Source organism: Agrilus planipennis, unplaced genomic scaffold (genome assembly GCF_000699045.2).
Source record: "Agrilus planipennis isolate EAB-ADULT unplaced genomic scaffold, Apla_2.0 scaffold100, whole genome shotgun sequence".
Lineage (NCBI taxonomy): Eukaryota > Metazoa > Arthropoda > Insecta > Coleoptera > Buprestidae > Agrilus > Agrilus planipennis.
In genome coordinates, this window is record NW_020442469.1 from 697,345 (window position 1) to 718,126 (window position 20,782).

The 20,782-nt window shown below is 34.2% G+C and overlaps 1 protein-coding gene across 5 annotated transcripts in view; it reads left to right on the top strand.

The window, feature by feature from the left end:
- The window catches only part of LOC108736193 (probable serine/threonine-protein kinase MARK-A), a 395,028-nt gene that overhangs the window by 91,969 nt on the left and 282,277 nt on the right, over nt 1-20,782 (top strand). For all 5 annotated transcript variants that reach the window (XM_025981385.1, XM_025981388.1, XM_025981387.1 and 2 more), the window contains exon 2: nt 13,759-13,802. The gene's annotated coding sequence lies outside the window, so the exon portion shown is untranslated. The remainder of the gene's footprint in view (nt 1-13,758; nt 13,803-20,782) is intronic.

A 20,782-nucleotide genomic window follows, 5' to 3' on the forward strand; every position in this document is an offset into this window, starting at 1 on the left:
ATCGAGCGAGAACTAGACAAAAGTGTACAGTACCATTTGCAAAATTATTTAAACTGCCTCGTTAAAATTTAAGAATATGCTTTATTTAAAAGCATATTTAGCCAAAAATAATAACAAGTGAATTAACTTAACATTCTACAAACCTGTAAAACTTTTGCTTTGTTTTCTATTGTTAATTTATATACATCTTTGTTTTAAGAAATTGCTAAACATTTTCGTCTAGTACTGTACAGTTCTAGCCGATCTCCTAAGACCGCCCATCGAGAGCTCTGCAATTTCAAGCTTGTTCCAACTATTTCTGTCTTGCTCACGCCTAGTGGGTATTCTTTCTATCTTCGCGCAGATTTCTTCAAGGTAACAATTCTAACAAATTGAAATAAACTGTAGTAAGATTAGATTTGCCTTTTATGTTTGACTTATTATATTTAATAATTATTGTAATTCAGTTTGCCCGGTTGATGACGGTATCCTTAGGACCTATTGTCCTGTAAAAGCTGAAAAAGCGTTTTTCTTGAAATTCTAACAAAAGACAGCATTGTGTTTATTAAAAATATCTGATTTTGATATGCTTTGAACCGGTTTATCTTTTTACTCCGTTATTTTTTGTGTGTACAACCCATTTCTCGTCCCCAGTGATTATTTGCTTCCAAAGTTTACGAAGCAAACCCAGAACAATAGAGCTAATTTCTTTATCTGGGGAACCATATGTTTTCAAATTAAACCAAAACATGGTGATCGTGAACGATCGAATTCAATAAGTTTATTTAATTAAGGAAAATCGGAATTATTTTCCGAACAACCTCGATATTTCAGTTTAAATGATTTTCGCATGTTATAATATTAATATGATTATCATTATTATTATGAAAACAATTGATTCGACATTCTGAGGGCATATTACAGAGTATCATCATTTATATACCTTTACCATAATGTCGTCAACTCGAAGGTTGCTGGACGCTGGGCTTGGAGAAACACCTCGAGTCTCTTCGATCTTGAACCAATCTTCTCAAGACCAATATTGTCAATTAATTTAAGGTGTGGTGTGCACATGTTTAGTTAAATAGATTAATTTTGTAGATATCTGTGAGGGGTGACGGGGTGTAGCAGTGGAATGTTACGAAACGTCGAATTTACGTACAAACGATTTTATTTTATTAGGTTTAGTATCGGCGAATTGAATTTTCATCGGAAAAGACAAAGTTAAACTATGCATTTAAATTCTTTTTTAATAACAACAATAGCAGTGTATGCCGGATGTAGTGGAGTTGAATTAGTGTGTACCCGTCATCCGTAGTATTAGTGCTACTGCTACATCGTTATTATGAATTTGCGGTGATCAAATTGTTTTTAGTATTACAACTTTGTTTGCACCTGTATCTGTTATACTGTAGAAAATTAAAATGTATACAGTAGGTATACTAGGTACCCTTAGTAACTTCTAAAGTATTAAAAAGTTTTATGTTCCTACAGTTCTTAAAATTGTGACAACAAAAACCATATGAACATATGATAGAAACTGATGTCTTCGAGTTTATTAAAAATGCAGCTGATCACAATTTATTTATAACTGAGCAAACGGTTAGCTTATTTTGATTAATTTACTGTATCAGAAAGATTATTAATGACTTTGTGTATTAACCATTATCTTTCTTTATTTTTCTGATGATTGTCTTTTTATTTATTTTACCGTATCTGTAATGAATACATTAATCAAAAATACATCACATGTTTGAAAAAGATACCAGAAAACATAAAATCGATTATCATAATTTCGAATATATTTTAAAAATTAACCTTTAATCCTTACTTATCTCATATTTTCTAATCGCAAAACAAATTATACTGACGATCATGATTAATTGTTTGAAAACGGTGATGTTTTTCTTATTTATTATTCTAATAATGCTCGATTTTTTATTTCGTTATCGGCGACTATTTAATTTTTTTCTTATTTGAATATATTTACATACATCTGCAAACATTGTTAACTAACTTCACTAATACGACACAAATTAATGTCGAATCTTTTCCTTAATACAAAATGAACTTGCAATAAATAGCTATGCCTTTAAATATAATTTGACAATAACTTCTAATGTGATTAAGACTCACACAAAATATTTGAAATGAGCACATGCACTTATACAATTTCGACGTTTAATAAAGCAGTTCTGCCACAATACGGTTTCATAGGAGATGCATAAAATGTTTACATATGGCAAACATTAGATACAAGAAACCGCACATTCTCGATTATGGAGTATGGTGAGAGGAATAACTGCAAATATGGTGAACTCCATGTAGGTACGCAAATTTGCTAGGATAGATATACAGGGGCAAAAGATTAGTTTGTTTAGATTTGCAGATGATATAGCAGTATTAGCATCTAGCAAAGAGGAGTTAGAGATAACTTTAAATAAAATGGAAGCGGTATTGACAAAACAAAACTGTATGAAAATAAATAAAAGTAAAACAAAAATACTGGTATGCAAGGAAGAAAAAGTAAGGAAAGAGCGAATATAAAGATACGAGATGAAAAATTAGAAGTGGCTGATTTTAGGGTTCTAGGAAGTCAGATAAGTCAGGACGGAAGGAGTAGTAGGGATATAAAGCAGAGGATAGCGCAGGGTCGAGTCGCCTTCAATAACAAGAAGTCACTTCTAATTTATAGATTCGAAAAAGATTATTAAAGGTGTATGTTTGGAGCACGATACTGTACAGGTGCGAAACATGGACAGTGGGCGCGGCGGAAAAGAAAAGGTTAGAAGTGTTCGAAATGTGGTTTTACAGGCGAATGATGAGAATACCGTGGATAGAGAAGGCTAGAAATAAAGCGGTATTAGAAAGAGTAAGAGAACAGAGATGACGATGAGGACTATTTTAAAATGTCCTGGACTCCTTAATACGCTTCAGAAACATTGTTAACCATGAAAACGATAACGGCTAAACTGCCAATGCAGTAATGCAGTAATGTTTTTAATGACAAGCAAAATTCAATGAACAGGCAGAATTTTGTGACCCATGGTTATGACCCACGAGATTCTAAACTGCCTCCACTAATGTTTGTTCGGTAATTTTTGAAGATAAGGCCCTGTTCGATTACGGATATTGACTTGTCAGTAAATTGCGGTGTGTTTTGTCGGAATTTGGAATAACCATTTGACAAAACCACTCTGTGGAATAAAAATCATTATGTTGACAAATAAAGTGGACTCGATAAATTCTTCTTTCAAACTGTCTGTTATGTTCAAAAGGACCCGTAATAACAACTTGATTGCTTTCTCCATTTCTACTTATTGAAATGCATACAGGAAAATTTGGAAGATTATTTCTTTGTTCTAAGTTGGTTTATTACTTGGTCGGTGTAGGTACTCTTCCAAAACTTGAAGACATAATCTAAAAATCCGCTCGTAGAATGCATCACGGATGTCAGTTAGCGATTACCGTAAATAACAGATTATTTAACCATTCGCCGCTCTTCATGCGGAAGAAAATGAAATTTTAAATCAACTTTTATTCGCCATGAAACCTCGTCATGTAAGCTATTGCTCATGGTCCCGAATATGTGCGGATACCCCAGCAACGACCGAACGGAGTTTTATCTAACTACCATTGAAAACTTTATGGTATCGTAATGATAGCTACTACAGAAATCTATCAGATTTTATGCTCACTATATGTTTCCGGTTTTACGATAATTGTGTTATTTTCCAGCCCTAAATCGACCTTGCGAACATTTTGATGATCGTAAAAGGGGGCACGGGTTTAATGCAAAAGGAACACGTACGGCGCACTATTTATGTAAATATGCAGTTTTCGTCGCAGTGCAATGCAATTGAAGCCCTCGCGCTCGGTTCGCTCTATACATTCTCATTCGTTGTTTGTTCACTTTGGTTTTTCTCCTGCTGATGCTGCTGGGAATTGGAACGGAACGAAACTGTTGGCATTATCCTAATACTCCAACGTCCGTGCTTTTTCTCTCCATCTACTTACCAACAAACATGTACAATATACTCGACGCTACCGGAAAAATTACCCCGACATACAACCACTGAAAATTATTTATAACTGAAGACAACCCTGGCCTTTTTAATGTTTTTATAAATTTTATATCAACTGTATTAGTAGTAAATAACCACATGAAGCACAGTAAATATCGTCACTGCAAAGCTCCACAGATAGCGTTTACATGTTGTTTATTAATCTCGTTGTTATCAATCGTAATGGTATTGCCGTTTTATTATTCTTTTTATAAACAGAAATTAACGAGACTTGCCTTGCTCTTCCAATAAAGGAAAACGTTACTTTAGCATCGTATTTGTACCTCTAAAACTTTTTTATTTCGTTAAGAAAAAGTTAGACATCTTGTTATAAGTTTGTAACGACAAAAGCATCGACATTCCTCTTCTATTATACTTTATAAGTATACAGGAGTCGTTTGACACGATTTTTACTTTAAAAAAAAGGAATGTTTCTAACTGATAATATCAAAGCCACTGATTTTATATTATTATACTTTTATATCATTTTACGAGGCAATTTAAATCTATTCTTCGTTGAAGGACAAACGTTTTCTTTATATTTCTGGACTATACTTTCAAATGTTTTGATAAAGTTGATGAAAACTATTCATATTTTAATATAGGTTATAGGGCCTGCCATGCTCTATGAAGCAAGTGTATAAAAAACTTCATGGACCGTGCTGGTCCACATTGGTTGTCGTGACTTTGGGCCGCGAAAAGCTTGATTTCCGCTAGATTGACGGTCACCAGCCGCCCGTCAGATGCCCATCATTATAGGGTCGTCAGTCCTAAGACTGGTTGGACACGCATCTCCACTCTTTCCTATCGTGAGCTAATCTCTTGGAGCGCATCTCTCCAGAACTGGAACAACCCACATCCTCAACTATTTGCGAACAGTAATCAAATCTAAGTCTACGTCTACTCCTCTTAACTCCTGTTTCTGCCTCTAATATGTCTCTGACTAGACCTTCATGTCTAAGAAGGTGTCCTACCAACCTATCTCGCCTATTTCTTATTGATTTCCATAGTCCTCTTCTCCAATTTTTTCTAATGCCTCTTCATTTCTAACCTTCCCTATCCACGATATCTTTATCATTCGCCTATAACACCACATTTCAATAGCTTCTAACCTTTTCTTTTCCGCCGCGTCCACCGTCCATGTTTTCCACCCGTACAGCGCCGCGCTCCGAACATACACCTTCAACAATCTTTTTCGAATTTATAAATTAATCGTTTGCGGGATTAGAAATGACTTGTTTTATTGAAGGCGACTCGACCCTGCGCTATCCTCTGCTTTATATCCCTACTACTACTTCCGTCCTGACTTATCTGACTTCCTCGAACCCTAAAATCAGCCTAAAGTAGCGGTGACAGTGTGCATCCCTGTCTGACTCCCTTCCTAATATTTACTTCTCTACGTTGCAGCCCCAGCTCTATAACTGCCTGTTGCTCTTTATACAAACTAAATATCACTCTTTGTAACTCATCCCTACATTTTTAAGTATATTTAACATCTTGTCCCATTTAACATTGTCAAAAGCTTTTTCTAAATCTGCAGATCCTATATACGCACTCCTTCCTTTTTCTACCGATTTCTCTATTGTTACCCCCTAAAGCTAGAATGGCCTCCTTGGTTCCTCTATTTCTTCTAAACCCAAGTTGATCTTCCTCTAACAGTTGTACCGCCCTTTTTCCATCCTCCTCTGTACAATTCTAGTTAATTCTAATACGTCGGCAATGCTTCATGGCTTACAACACTTCGTCGTTTGCACATTTATGTAGTGTTGTAATATAAATAGTTTTTGTGATTTTTGTGTTAACTGAGATTTGCTTTGTCCTATTAACAAAGCTAGATGAAAAAAATTTAGGCTATTTGTTAATAGGTACATATATATTGAAAGTTTTCACAATTTTATTTCTCATAAATGTCTGCTAATGTTACTATTGAACTATAAATTCTGCCACTAGATTGGTGCTCTAACATTTCGGCATATGTGGGTCCTTCTCCTTCTCTACAACCTCCATAGATATTATCTCGGAACTATACATACGTAATGTGCTTATGAGGACAAACAAATTACAATTTACTACCACCAAGAAATAGGCGAGATAAGTTGGTACAACACCTTCTCAGGCAGTTAGAGACATATTAAAAGCACAAACAGGAGTTAAAGACTAGCAGAAGTAGACCTACATTAGATTCACAGATAGTTAAACAGTTATTACGCTGGAAGCTGGCGGAAATCTTAAAATGGCTTAAAATGGCTTGGATGCGCGATGACAAAAGTAGGCAATTTTAGGTATAACGATTGCAGCCCCCATTCTTCAGTATTCCTATCAAGGGCGTAGATTAAATATTTAAAAATAGGGATCAGTGAGCAAGTAATAGACATACAAACAGAAGAACTAATTGTTGATGTTGGTGACAGTGATAGAGATTCCCATGATGACAGTGAATGTGAAAACTAACTATTAAACAAAAGCAATAGGTTTATTTTTTCTTTTTGGTAAGTTATGTTTCTACATTAGTTTCTAGTACGCTACTGTCCTATCTGTATTATTACTATAATTTACGCCTACTGAAAGCTTATTTGTGTATCGGTTTTAGGTGACTTACCCAAATAGGTCATAAATGGGCATAAAAAGTACCTGCGCGACCGCTCGCCAGCTTCCTTCGTCCGACCTGTACCTATATCTATCTTTGGAACGGTTTTTCATTCAAGTCCGTGCAATGTATAAATGTAAGATGGAATATCCGGGAAAGATCATAAATTAAAGATTTACTTTCGTTCAAATCAGCATAATATAAAGTGAGAATTATTATCTAATAGTTATAATGACTATTACTAAATTTGGATTACATAAATAAATGAGTTTATATACATATGTATAATTTTCTAGTGTGAAATTTATAGTCAAGTTTCTTATGCACAAACGTGATTATTAAATAAGGTTAAGGTGTATAGAGAAAATGTTTCTACCTTAAACGACGAAAACTTGTTTCACCTCAAACGATAAAATATCCCATTAAAAGCGTTGTTCCCTGAAAATATTTCCAAATTGTCCTTTTCTGCGGCTGTCACATTGTATTTCTTCGGCTTTATGAGTGTAATAAATTTCGCTGTCAAATAGACATCCTATACTGAGCTTCGCTGTCCATTATTTTTGAAGGAAGATGCGAACATACCTAATTGTATACAAATATATATATGGAAGTATTTTCTTTTTTGTTTCATCATTTTATAGTTTATAGTTCTTAGTAGACAATAGGCACACATGTACCTATACGATATTTTCTTTGGCATTGGTTACCATTTTTTGATAAACTCTCGGTCAAACATTTAATTTATAAACCAGGTGTCGAAAGAGTGCAAAATTCTGAGAAAAAATTATCGACAGGTACAGCTTTACCGTTTAATCAAAGCAGCAAATCCACACCTCCTTATCAATTTACTTGCGTGCACACTGACTGGCTATTTTGATTAAATTTTTAATTCGGGAATGATCCATTTTTTTTTTTTGGTAATTTTACGTTCTTTCCGATGATTAGTTGATGCGATCGTCTTCTTAATATCTTATATATTTGTTCAATTGGTAGCTTTTATTTAAATCCTTCAATTTTAAATTAAAAGCAGTTCTTATCCTGCTGTTGTAGACCAATAATTAATAATATAATCATAAATCCTTTTGTATAATTTAAAAATAACATTATTTCGATATACATACTTATTCAAAATTTTCCTTTGTAATATTCTTTGTTCGGGTTTTATTCATTGTCATTATTATCAACGTTATTACTTCAGCTAAGTCAATTAAAACCAGAAACTATTTTTTTTTATGTTTTCATGGAAGAGGGGAAATCTTCGAAAGACACCCGTTTCTCGTGTGAAAGGTAAATAAAGTGTGAGATGGGCAATAGGGCGGATCACGCGCCTTTTGATGAGCTTTGGTCTCTTATTGCACGATAAAAGAAATTATATAAGACATAGTCACATACAGTTACAATAAGTTGCAGTTAAAGATACACTCAGTTAAAATTATAGTCAGTTACAGTCAGTTATAATCAGCTACATAGTAAGTTAGCTAGTTAGTACAAATAGTTTTTAAGTCGTTGTGCTTCTGTCTGGTTAATAGTTAAGTTTGTGAAATAAAGTTGAATAAAATTAAAAGTTGTTATAAATCGTCACCATAAACACACAAATTATAAAGAAGAAAGAAGCACCCGTAGTTTTAAGGAATGTCGTCTTAACCTGAGCGGCAACACTGCGATCTGGCTATTTTGATTAAATTTTGAAGCTTCATTACTCGATAATGATGTATTTATCACAAAATTGTATTGATAACTTTTTTCGTAGTATTTTGCACTCTTTCCGACGATATAGTGAATGCGATGATTTTCTTAACACCTTGTATATTAGTTCCATTGCTGGCGTTTAATTGAATCCTTCAATTTTAAATTAGAAAGCAGTTCTTATTATCCTGCGGCCAATATATACAAGTATATAGTACGGAATCCATGTCACGCACATTTCTACCCTTCTACCTATAGGAAATTTCCTTTTCAGTATTCGCTTACTATGTCTCCCTACCGTTGTCGCCTTCGTTCGGAGTTAGATGTTGTTATACAATAATTTATTCGAAGGAAAGTTGAACGCGTTTCGCCTATCTACATGCAAATGAACCATTCGTTGGCTGGCTGGTTGAAACAGTGTGCCTTGACTTATAGGTATATTTGAATGTCTACGTTTGCGACTGCATCGAGGTATCCACCACAATTGACAGGTCGAAATTGCAATTTTGAAACGATACGGAAACATGTGATACCTACTAACTTCCCTACTGTCTTTGAACGAAGATGAAACTAATCAAATTTGACGACAGCACGCGTGATGTTTATATTAACTTTTCGTTTCACTGAATATTTATTACTTTTTTGTCATGTTTATTGCTTATTTAATAACCCTCTTCAAGCTTCAAACATTCCTTAAAAATAAGGATCCAAACTTTATGCTCAGATATATATCGAATTTCTACATGTTTTTTTTTTGTTTTGTGTAGAGGTCGAGGCTTTAAAAGAATCTGTTATAAACAAATTAGAAAAATTCTGAATGTGATATATTTGCGATGAATGTTTCGATCACATAAGAAATGGGGAGGTTTTCCGAAGGCCAGAGTTAGTTAGTTCGTGAAGTTATCGAATAATAAATCGAAAAAAATATCCTATTTGGGACATTATATGAGATGAATGTTGTAATAAGGAAAATGGAAATAGGTCCTGGTTTCGAAATATGAGACAGTAGACCAGGATAAGTACAGTATTAAATTGCTTCTACTAACAGAAACAGACGTAATATGACAAATACAAACGTTTACGCAAGAATCTACTTGTCACTAAGAAGTAAAGGAATAATTAGTATTTGATACAGGATTAAAAAAATACCAATAATGCGTCCATTCATAATATAATTTATTACAGTAGGTACTAATAACTGATCATCTATCTCACAAAGGCAATGTCTAAAAAAAAATCGGTTGTCTGTAAAGTCGGTTTACTGACGATAGTTGAACGTGACAACGTCATAAGAAAATACTGGAGGAATGGTTTCATTTTTCAAAAGAAAATTTTAATTTTATTTGTTTGATAGATATTTTGTAGGGATATAGAGAAGGAGGTAAATGGAAATGTATTATTGTATAGCAGCTGTCCACGCGGACGCATCGCTCACTCAAGTGGGAGAGAGACAGATGTCGAACGCTGCCGAACGCGGAGGCCGATTGTGCCTCTTTGTCGCTCGTTCCGCGCTCTCGCTTGCACTTCAAGCCTTAAATAGAACGCCTCAGAGCGATGTAACGACGCAAGAGTCATGTTTTTTTGTGTGTGCAGCCGGCTCCATCGAATTATAAGACGTTGTCACGTCAAAAATAAAATATGTACATCAAAACTGGGCCATTTTTTCTGGGACTAGGAGGGAACCCCTAGACATGCATACAAAAGAGTAGACAATGCTTTAAACAGATTTTTTTTTTTATGTTGTTTATGCTTTGATAATCCGGCATTTTCAAAGAGCACCTAATCCACCATCTATTGCATATTTGAAAAACGGCCAATCCCTGGATTTTGGATTTAAGCAAGAAGAAGAAAATTGGTACAAATATTACATTGTATAGAATTTTGCAATTTCCTTTAGGACGGAAAGAGTGCTGTAAATCTGAACTACCATGAATAAAAATGTCATATTTTTGTGCCTATTTCGGCTGTTATGTATTTTGATTTTTTGAGTTTGAAATAAAGGGCTCTAATAGGAGCATTTTCCCTTTTGCCGTTTACTCTTTTTCTCATAACTTACATACTCTTTGCGTGAACGAGGCCTCTTATGGCACCGGATGGCGGAGAAAACCCCGGTCATATTTCCTATATATTTGCTTTGTATATGTTTACGTAAAGCGTCACCCCGGCAATTCCTCTTAAATTTTCTTTTGCGTTTACCGCCTATATGAAAGGTCCCCTGCCGAAGAAAAAACCGATGAAACTTTTTTTTATGAAACTGTTTGAATTTATTCGAATTCAAGTAATATATTGTCCAGATCAACGAAATGAAATTGCCAAGTTATAACCTCGTGGATAGTTTATTACCAAAGGGATTTAGGGGCCCAATACGAGCAACTTCGGGAAATAAATAAGGATAAATATGAATAAATATTTCTGGAAATTATTAAAACTACCGTACCTACAATAAAGGCAGTTAAAGAAAATTTGGACATATAAACATTCATGGGGAAGTTGAAAACAAGATCGAATTTAAGATCCTTTTTAATGGAGTAAAGATTATGCATTGTTTCGGAATCCTGGAGGATGACATGAATTAATAAATAAGCGTCGGGTTTCACGGCCGGCGTCCTCAGTACATTGTTTTCGGGTTGTCTAGCCGTTTTCTTTGCAACTAATTTCCCGACGTTTCGCAAAGAAAGATCTTTAAGACAATTAATATCACTGTGGCTTACAGGAAAAGGTTGTAAACTTATTATTGTGTGCTAATGTTGTTAGTAATTATTTAAGCAATAAAGAACATTTTTTTATGCATATTTGATATAACTTTTTATGAATGAATCTTGAAGCAATTTTTCTGAAATGCATACTATAGGCATTTCATAGTCAATGAATAAGAATATGATTTCAAAAATACAACGTATAATTATATACAACACGCTACTGAAGTGAAACTTCTTCAAACACACAAACATACCGGGATAGGAGTTAAGGAATTGGTTTAATGGTATTATTTGTACACTATGAATTTAAATTTACACTATACATGCCGGAGTTGCCTGTAACGAATGTTGCATTGAAGCGCGCTCACGGCTCAAGCGATCCCCACTACGAACTCGACTACGTGGCCGAATAGAGAGGGGACATCCGTTGCATGATTTCGTTACATGATTTCGTTACATAGCAACTCGCATGAAACGAACTTACCCTATCGTGCGTAAAGAAGTTTAACTACAAAAAATAGTTTCCAAATGACTTATCCAATACGCCCCGACGATTTATAAACAATTTATCGAATTGGCGAATTTCCAAACAATTTATATAATAATGATACTGTGGGGACTTTTGATGCCGCCGAGCAAGAATATGACTGGGGTTTTGAACAATTACATTCCACTGTATTAATTGGCCACAAAACACGTTTTTGGTCAACTGGTGCAACGGAGACAACCAGTCAAAGGAGGAAACTGACTAAAGGAAGTACAGAAATAAAAACGTATAAATGTCCCATTGAATTTGCATAAATACCTACCGGATATTTAATATTTTATTTGAATTACTGTAAGGTATCTTGAGGAAAAGACGCGGTCAGGAAATCGTTTCGCAATTAAAGAACACATAATGAACATCACCAATAATTTTTGAATTATAGTTTAATGATAATGTCAAGGCTATGTAACTAATCTAACTTTTGGAAAACTGTAATCTACTGAAAGTGGGTTCTTCTCATAAATAATACACTATACATGTAGTGTATGCGGTGTCTTATAGATATGGTTTAACTTGCGAGTAGGTATTACCGTCGGAGATTGCGATTGAAAACAAGAGATGCGAAAGTTTGGTTATTATATTTTCCTTAAAAACTTGTCCAATAGTAGTCAGATTGTGATATTGAAAAGTACGAGTTATAGTTATGACTATACTACACTACCTATTTACGAAAAGCCAAACTCTCTATCTGACCGAGAATATTCTTCTGGTGGTTATCGAATAAAACAGATGATAAGTGCAGATGAGTTTCTAGTAGAAAACAAGATAATAAATTCCTTTTGTTCACGTTCTTTCCAAACCCAAAATGTGACTCAAAACACGATTCTGATGTCTTTCCTTCAGTTAAAGTTCTGATATAAGTTACTCAATTATAAAACAATGTTCCTTGAATAAACTAATGACAGGCCTACAAATATTTTTGAGAATTTTCTATGGAGACTATTATAGTTTTCATTAAGAAATATTTCATAAATAGGTAGATATACACATATACTAAGGTATTCATAACATACCTGACGTTGTACGCAATATTTTACCGACTTTCAAAATTCAGCCTTTATGCCAATGAAAAGGAGGTATCAGAATTACTACAGAATAAGTAAACAAATATGTTTTTGTTTAGATAACCTTGAGAAAAAGAGTTTTTTTTAATTAAAACATCATCCAGGAACCGCCACTGATGAATAAAATAGGAATAGTGTGAATACCATATTCTGAAAATGTCATATAAAAAATAGATCACTATTTTTTGCCAAAGTATAACATTATATATTTTCCTTTTCATTTTTTTGAATTGAAATTTCTTTACGCACGGTAGGGTCAGTTCGTTTCATGCGAGTTGCTATGTAACGAAATCATGCAACGCATTTCCTCCGCTGTCTGTCCCTATGTATGCTTAAATCTTTAAAACTACGCAACGGATTTTGATGCGGTCTTTTTTAAAAGATAGAGTGATTCAAGAGGAAGGTTTATATGTATAATACATGCATAATATAGTAGGAAAACACTGATAATTTTAGAGGTTTCTAATGTGATGTCGTAAATAAACACATTTTTTGCGCTTACATTGCAAACGCTGGCTGAACCCTACGAGATAGATCAAAATAATGTACTACAATATTGTACATCTTAAAAGGGTCTACAAAAAAGTCCGCGATGGTATATGTCTATCTCTTAGGGATAACCCACAATAACCATTTTTATCCTTTACTTTTTATGAGAAATAATGACTTATTTACGAAGCGATTGTAGGCAATACAGCATTAATTCTTATCCAATTAAGTACCTTAAATACATTGTGCATTTAATATAGATCAATATGGCCCTTTACAGCATGTAATTTAAATGAATATTTTCGAAGATATTACAGATTTAAAATGCAGGGACATAGCGGTTGCGGCGGTACCGGCCGGTTTGTATTATCTAATAACAAAAAAGGTGTGATTGTTGTATATAAAGACATTGTATAGTATATTTACTATAAGCATTGCACCTGTGCGAAGCATAGTGTATAAACAATACCATTAATCCAATTCGTTAACCCCTCCCTATCCCGGTATGTTTGAAGAAGTAGTGTGTTGTATAATTACACGTTGTATTTTTTTTTATAATGATGTTCGTGATAATTTTTTTGGGACAATTTCAGAAACATTCTGTACTTAACAAATTTCTTACTTAGAATTTTAATTGTTTCAGACTTTGAAGACACCAATCAGAAATGTATTTCTAACTGCAGCATGGTAAGTGCTCACATATCTTTTTCTAGGTTAAATTGTTTATCATAGAACAAAGTATCGATAGATTCATTCTAACTTGCCTTATAATACGTACTTAATTGCATACCAGTAATGTTATAATTTTCTGTTATCTATACCGTACAATTATTTATTATTTGTTAGGTGCACAATTTCAATTTATGTAGGTACCAGATCAATTATACTTACGTTTATAGCCCATATCCACGTTGCTTGAGCTCGAGTTATTGTCTTGATCTCCTCATCGTGGAATGTAACCATCAATTACTTTACCATTAGTAATCGCGATACCATTAACTTACGGAAATATGACAGTTGATAAATTAACTGTCCCACGATGGTAAACTTACCTTGTAATAACAATAATAAAAGAACAGTATATTGCAACAATGAGAAATTTTATAGGAAATTGGGTTTCAAAAATTCATATTAGCGCAATGCAGACACACTAAACACTGTTAATATTGTTATGATCCCTTTATTTAGCCTGTAAAATTTGTGTAAAATTCTGAAAAAAAAATTGTTCTGTTAAGAAGCACATAAAGTCAATTCTGTTCCTAGTAAAAAATTAAAAAAGTATGATTTATTGCTTTATATTAACTATGAAATTGCATGAATTGTAGCTGGACGATGTACAATTGTACTCAAGCAGGTAAAGCATGCAAATTTCATAGAATAGTTACACTCGATTTTATAATTATATTATATTATCTATAACTGTAAGTATATGAAAGAGAAGGATACCCTTATCCTTCTTGGTGAGTCGGAGATAACATATAAACTTTTTGTATCTTTCTTTCTATTTAAATCCATTGCAGAGTTTGTAACCTTTTTTTACTGTAGAATCTTTAAAAGATTTTAAAAATTGCTATGGCGTTCACAAATTTTATTCACTTATCTTTTATGCGTCAAAAATATAATGCGTACACGTAATTAAATTACAATAAATTGGATGAAAAAAAACTTTGAAAGCTAAATGAAAAACATTTTAAAAAACTTTGAAAGCTAACCTGTCAGTAGCAACCGGCAGACTTACAATTGGCATTTCAAAATGTTGTGATCAGATTCATGTATTTTACGAAATGCAGTCTTTTTTAACAAGATACCGTGACCAAAATTTATATTAATGTTTATCGAATAACGGAAGAAAATTCGTTACTAAGGCATCACACAGCTCGTTTGTATTCTATAACAAATTGTTAGGACCCTTTGAGTCATAAATTCTTATTACTTATAACTGTTTGATTTAATTCAACACTATTGTCCAGTTTTTTCTGCATAAAAAATAAACTGTAGAAAAAGTTGTTAAACAATTAGCGATAAGTTCTATAATGTGCTTTATTATCGTTTTTGTGCGTTGCATGTCACGGGTTTTGGTTCACGGTTTTGATTTTCGATGACTGGCGATTTATCTAAAGAGGAAGTAGAATAATTGTGACCCAGTAATCTACAATAGAGTTTTTCGTAAACGATAAATGTCATGTTAATTAATTTTAATTACTACATCTCGTTATTGAACTAACGACCTCATCGTTATGTAGTATAGTAGTAATACTAACAGTCAGTCATATCAGCATGGTCTTTATCATCTCGACCAGCCCGCTGCGCTAGATTTACACGTACACAAATATTTTACTGTTAACTTTGATTACTTCCTCATGTGTACTATTTCACTCGAAAATTATTACTGACGACGACGTAATCAGAATCCAACGAGAGACTTGGGCATGAAACAACTGCAGCGTACGTAATAGAATTAAGTGTTTCGAATAAAGGCGGGTGTACACGGTGCGCGCGTCAGTAGAGAAACTTCATCATTAGTTGAAGCTAATGGTTTAAAGAGAGTATTGTGAAATCAAATTTGTAAGAGAAAAGGAGAATTTGGGTCATTTTTTTACATTAGTTGACAGATGAGTTGAGACATGAAGTTAAGTCAGGGAGGTAGTACTCACCAAGTAGAATCGTGTGATACTATTTATTCCATGCTGAAACAAATATGGCTTGAGATACAGACTGCTAAAGTTTTGTTAATCGGGGGAAATTCCGGCAGTCCTGGCTCCAGCCCTTCGTCACCTGTTCACGCCAAATATGCATTGGCCACGTCATTGTTTGGTTAGGTAGATATGAGAGACTGAAGATCTTTAATGCCCCTGTCCGGGCTGAAATGTCGCTAGGTTATCTTTGTTTAAGCAAACACGTTGACGTTCAATTTTTACTATGTTGTACAGACGATTATGCTGATAATTATATGATATGTATGTTCTATCAACGTCTATAATACAATAATTTCTGTCATTTCTCAACAAAATCCGCAAAAATACCCCTTTCTATCCTCCCATTAAATTTTCCACTTCCTTCGCAACATTTTACGTGCACAATACAACAATTTATCTCTTTTATGCAAAAAAAACACGCAAAAATAGCAATGTCAACTATAATGTAAAAAATTACCAGAATTTGTTCCTTGAAAGTTGACACAAGCAGTCAGATATAATTTAAAAAAATTTCTAAAAGTACATATAAAAGTTGTGAAACTGAAATATAGTAGAGTCAATAATGAAATATATTATTAAAGTCGAATCGAAAAGTTTGCCGACTCCTGAAACGTAAACTATCGAATCGATTTCATTCTCACTTACAGTAAAAATGCCGTACTGGCAATGAGACTTCCCAATGACACTCCTGAGTTGGTGTTTTTAGAAGATTCTGGAATATTGGAAACTAGAAATAATGCATAAAGGAAGGATAAACTTTAACCCATCATAATCTTACCTTTTTTCTTTGGCTGATGATAATAAGGGAGACTTTTTAGTTACGTTAGGATTAGTTCCTTTGTCAAATCTCGAAAATAAAATAATCATAAGCGATACTGGTTTAAAAGCGGTGTTACTGCAGTTGGACCATGCCAAAGCTTTTATGTACAATATATGGCCTTATGCCGCTATGATTGCCGTTATTTATTTGCCATGTCGCTGTAAAGTTTGGCGTCTCTGTTTGCATTTCTGAAATTTGACTCCTACGAAAGCTGCTTAATTGTAAGGGATATTGTTTGTCACGTTTTACCACTGAAATCTTAACGAGTTTCGGTCAGATAATAAATGAACCGGAAACAATATTGCTATAATAAACTCTACCTACGATTTAATATGCACCTAAAATTATAGGATATAAAGAAAACCATTATAATCCAATTGGAAAAGAAGTAAGTACCAATAATTTTGTGATATCGCGTTTCTCAACTCCGAGATATAATATTCATGTTAATAGGATTGTTACACACATGTACTACACAGAGTGGAAACAAAACATATTTCATAATTTCTTTAGAACGTGCATTAATTTGCAGATAGATTAATTGATATAAGATATACATGAAACACGGTCAATACGGCAAAAATTAGCTGTGGTTAATCTACAAATAGGCTAATAATAAGATATTTTGTAGTATTTCCTTGAAAACTATTTTGAAACTTTAATGATCATCCACGATTTTGGTAATCTAATCTACAGTCACCGCATAATGTTAAATAATATAATATGAACCGAAAGTACAGGACAATTACAGTATTTTCGTTTCGTGAAGTATAAAACAAAAAATGCAACGAACGGACCACATATATTATTAATTTTTCTGAACTTTTACGATAAGAAGAATCGCCCAGGAAGATCAAAATTAAATGTTCTAGTCCATAGGTCGGCAAGCCGTGGCTAACGAGCCGCATAAAACTCTCCATCAAGACAATTGCGACTCTTCAGGACGAAGAACTTGCATGCACCCTACAGGACTTAGAGCATACAGTGTACATGCGAGGCCCCCCTTTAACCGCAGCTCGCTAATCGGAAAGAGAAAATGTCCACTATCTCGACTGCCCAGTTTAGTTTGTTAATTAAAAATTGTTGACTATTTGAAATTCATGAAACAACATTTTTATTGGGAATGGCTCTTCTAGCTTAAAAGTTTAACGACCCCTGCCCTAGACCAAGACCAAGACTATATTAGTCTTGTCGTAGTCTTACTTTTGGTCATCATGCGCCCTGTTCAGACTATCTCCTTACAGAGAGTTAGTCAGAACAAGTGAATTGAGGATCGAGCATGCTATTGAATCATGTCATGAAAGGGTGAAATGATCTTTTGAAAAATACGGCGTGGTGAAGGAAAATTCGTTTTAGAAATGGGCCTAGTTAGAATTACTTTTTACTAAATGCCTTTGTAAAACTGGAAATACCTAGTCAAAATTAGAATTTACCACTGATACATTTTATTTTCACATAGAAGTAGTTGTCCGAGCTTTGGTTAAAACTAGCATTAGAGAAACTAATTTGGGATTGAAAACAAGATATAGTTTTGAAAATATTTATTAAAAAGATCTAGGACACAGAGTCATGTACCTGGTAAAAACAATAATCTTACACTAAAGGAATATTTCGTAAAGTAATTGCCAAGGTGACAATATTAATTAAAAGTAAATAAAATAATCAAACAAGTCAACATAACACAACCATAAAATTGAAAGAGGGAACATTGGTTAATATACAATAAAAAATAATCAAACAACCTTAAAATTAAAAAAGGATAAGGATCTCGCGGCCAATCAGAACAAGCTACGATGAACTTTAACTTCGGTCGGAACAGTCGGAAAAACTCACTCGCTTCGGAAAAACGTGTTTTGTCTACTAAGAGCTAGTTATAACTGATATTAAATTTTGAGCATTAGTTAATTCTAGTTTTAACAAAGGCATTTAGTAAAAACTAGTTCTAACTAGGGAAGACGCGTTAAACATACTTACAATTTAGACATCTTTTTAGAAGTGAGTTAGTTTAATATGAAATATTATTCTGAAAATTCAAAAATTGTATGTATGTTTAATCATAGTATATTCAGTATATAGTTACATTAGTTCGACGGATCGGTAACCTTATAGGTCGGTTGGTCGTGGTTGCTATTGTCACCTCTCGTAGTTTAGTGGTCAGAACATTGGTGCGTAAAAGCCAAAGGTCCAGGGTTCGATTCCCGACGGGGGTGTGAGAACAGCAACAATTTTTCCCTCATTAATTTAAGGTAGTGTGTAGTGTGTAGTAGGTAAAAAAGAGGACTTACACTACTACATTTAGTGTAGAGATATTTATGTTTTCGAAAGGACGATTCGCAATTTATAAAAGTGGTAACCTTATAACGGATAAGAACGTCACGTTAACTTTTTCGATCTGTTCTCCTACAAGCGGTCCATTAACATGTTACAGTGGAACTAACAGTATTTTATTCTACGAGTGTCATTATATTGTTGTGAAGCTCCTAACTAACAATGTACGTGATAAATAACTGCACGATTACCATAATTATCTGAAAAGATATATCAGAATACGTTACGACCGACAACACGTGGTGTGTTATCTAATAAACCCACGCCAAACACATCCGTACCTAATGGTCTGTCCTCTATCCGGCGAGCAGCAGCAATACGCGGTAACAAACGAACGCGCAAAGCGCACCACTGCCATCCAATACCCGCTGATGGTAACCTGCGATAAAAAACGGTAATCGAGCTTTTATTTTTGTCCTGCAGGTAAAACGTACGAATGTGTGTTACCTGAACGTTAACTTTATCTTATAAACCGTGATGAATTGTTACACCGTTTTTGAATTTAAACTTATACCTTGGTGACCAATTTGAATTATCCGGTACCTAAATTGTTAAAATAATTCGAAGTGGTCTGTATTCTGTCGAAACTGCCAGACGCGGATCGCGATTTCGATCTTTTTGGATCTCATCAGCGCGTCGCAGGCAGCTCCGACAGAACACAGACCAACTTTTACCTGCTCTCTTAACAGTACGTTTCAGAAAATACTACAAATGGAGCAGTGAACGCCATCTGTAGCACGATGCTACATTTTAGGATTACGTATTTTTCAACAAGGTCCACTTGTGTGGATATCTACTTGCCGAAAACGAATCCCGGCGTAGCCAACCTCAACGTGATAGGCACGTTAGCTTAATGGAATAAAATAATTCGAAGTGGTCTGTATTCTGTCGAAACTACCAGACGCGGATCGCGATTTCGATCTTTTTGGATCTCATCAGCGCGTCGCAGGCAGCTCCGACAGAACACAGACCAACTTTTACCTGCCGTCTTAACAGCGCGTTTTAGAAAATACCACAAATGGCATGGTGAACGCCATCTGTAGCACACCTGTTTTACCTAAATTGTTATTCGAATAATTAGTGATAAAATGCAGTTTGTTTATTCTGAAGGTCCAACTTTAAAATCCGTCTTTTCTATTCTTCGCATTTCTCTACAATTAAAACATCCCACACGGAATGACAACGCAAAAATTACAATTTTCGATTGTAAATGACTGAATTTGCCGTAGAAATAGTAGAATTAATTAGGTAACCTGTAATAATCTCAATTTTGACATGTTTCTTTAAAAATTATTTCAAGGAAATTTATTTCTGCGGGGACTTTATTTTTTCAAATTCGGGTCCAAATTGTAATTTATATTATTTTCGCTTACGAAGCAACGGACCAGTGTGATAAATTGTAAATATCGCTTTAATATTTAGGCAAATTTTCCTTTTTCATTTTTTCCGTGCGGGTACTCGGTTTACGTAGATCCTATACCATGCGGATTCGGCACTTTTTTTTAGGATCCGACGGGATACCGGAGTACCTGACAGTGCCGGGTAATTGTACACCAGCGATTTCTTCTAGTTTTTCGTCTCCTACTTTTATATCACATCTGACCCTACTTCTACATCCCTTACATATCAATGTTTTTGTTTTATTAATTTTTATAAGTATTCATACCATACCCTACTGTTAATACCGAGTCAATACAAAGTTAAAGGGGAAATGTTTACAAAATTATTGAAAAATTAAAAGCAGCATGTTCTGATATTCAAGCCAAAGTTAGTGGACAAACTTCAACTGTAATTTTCTCAAATGTTCCGTGAAGTTGACTCGG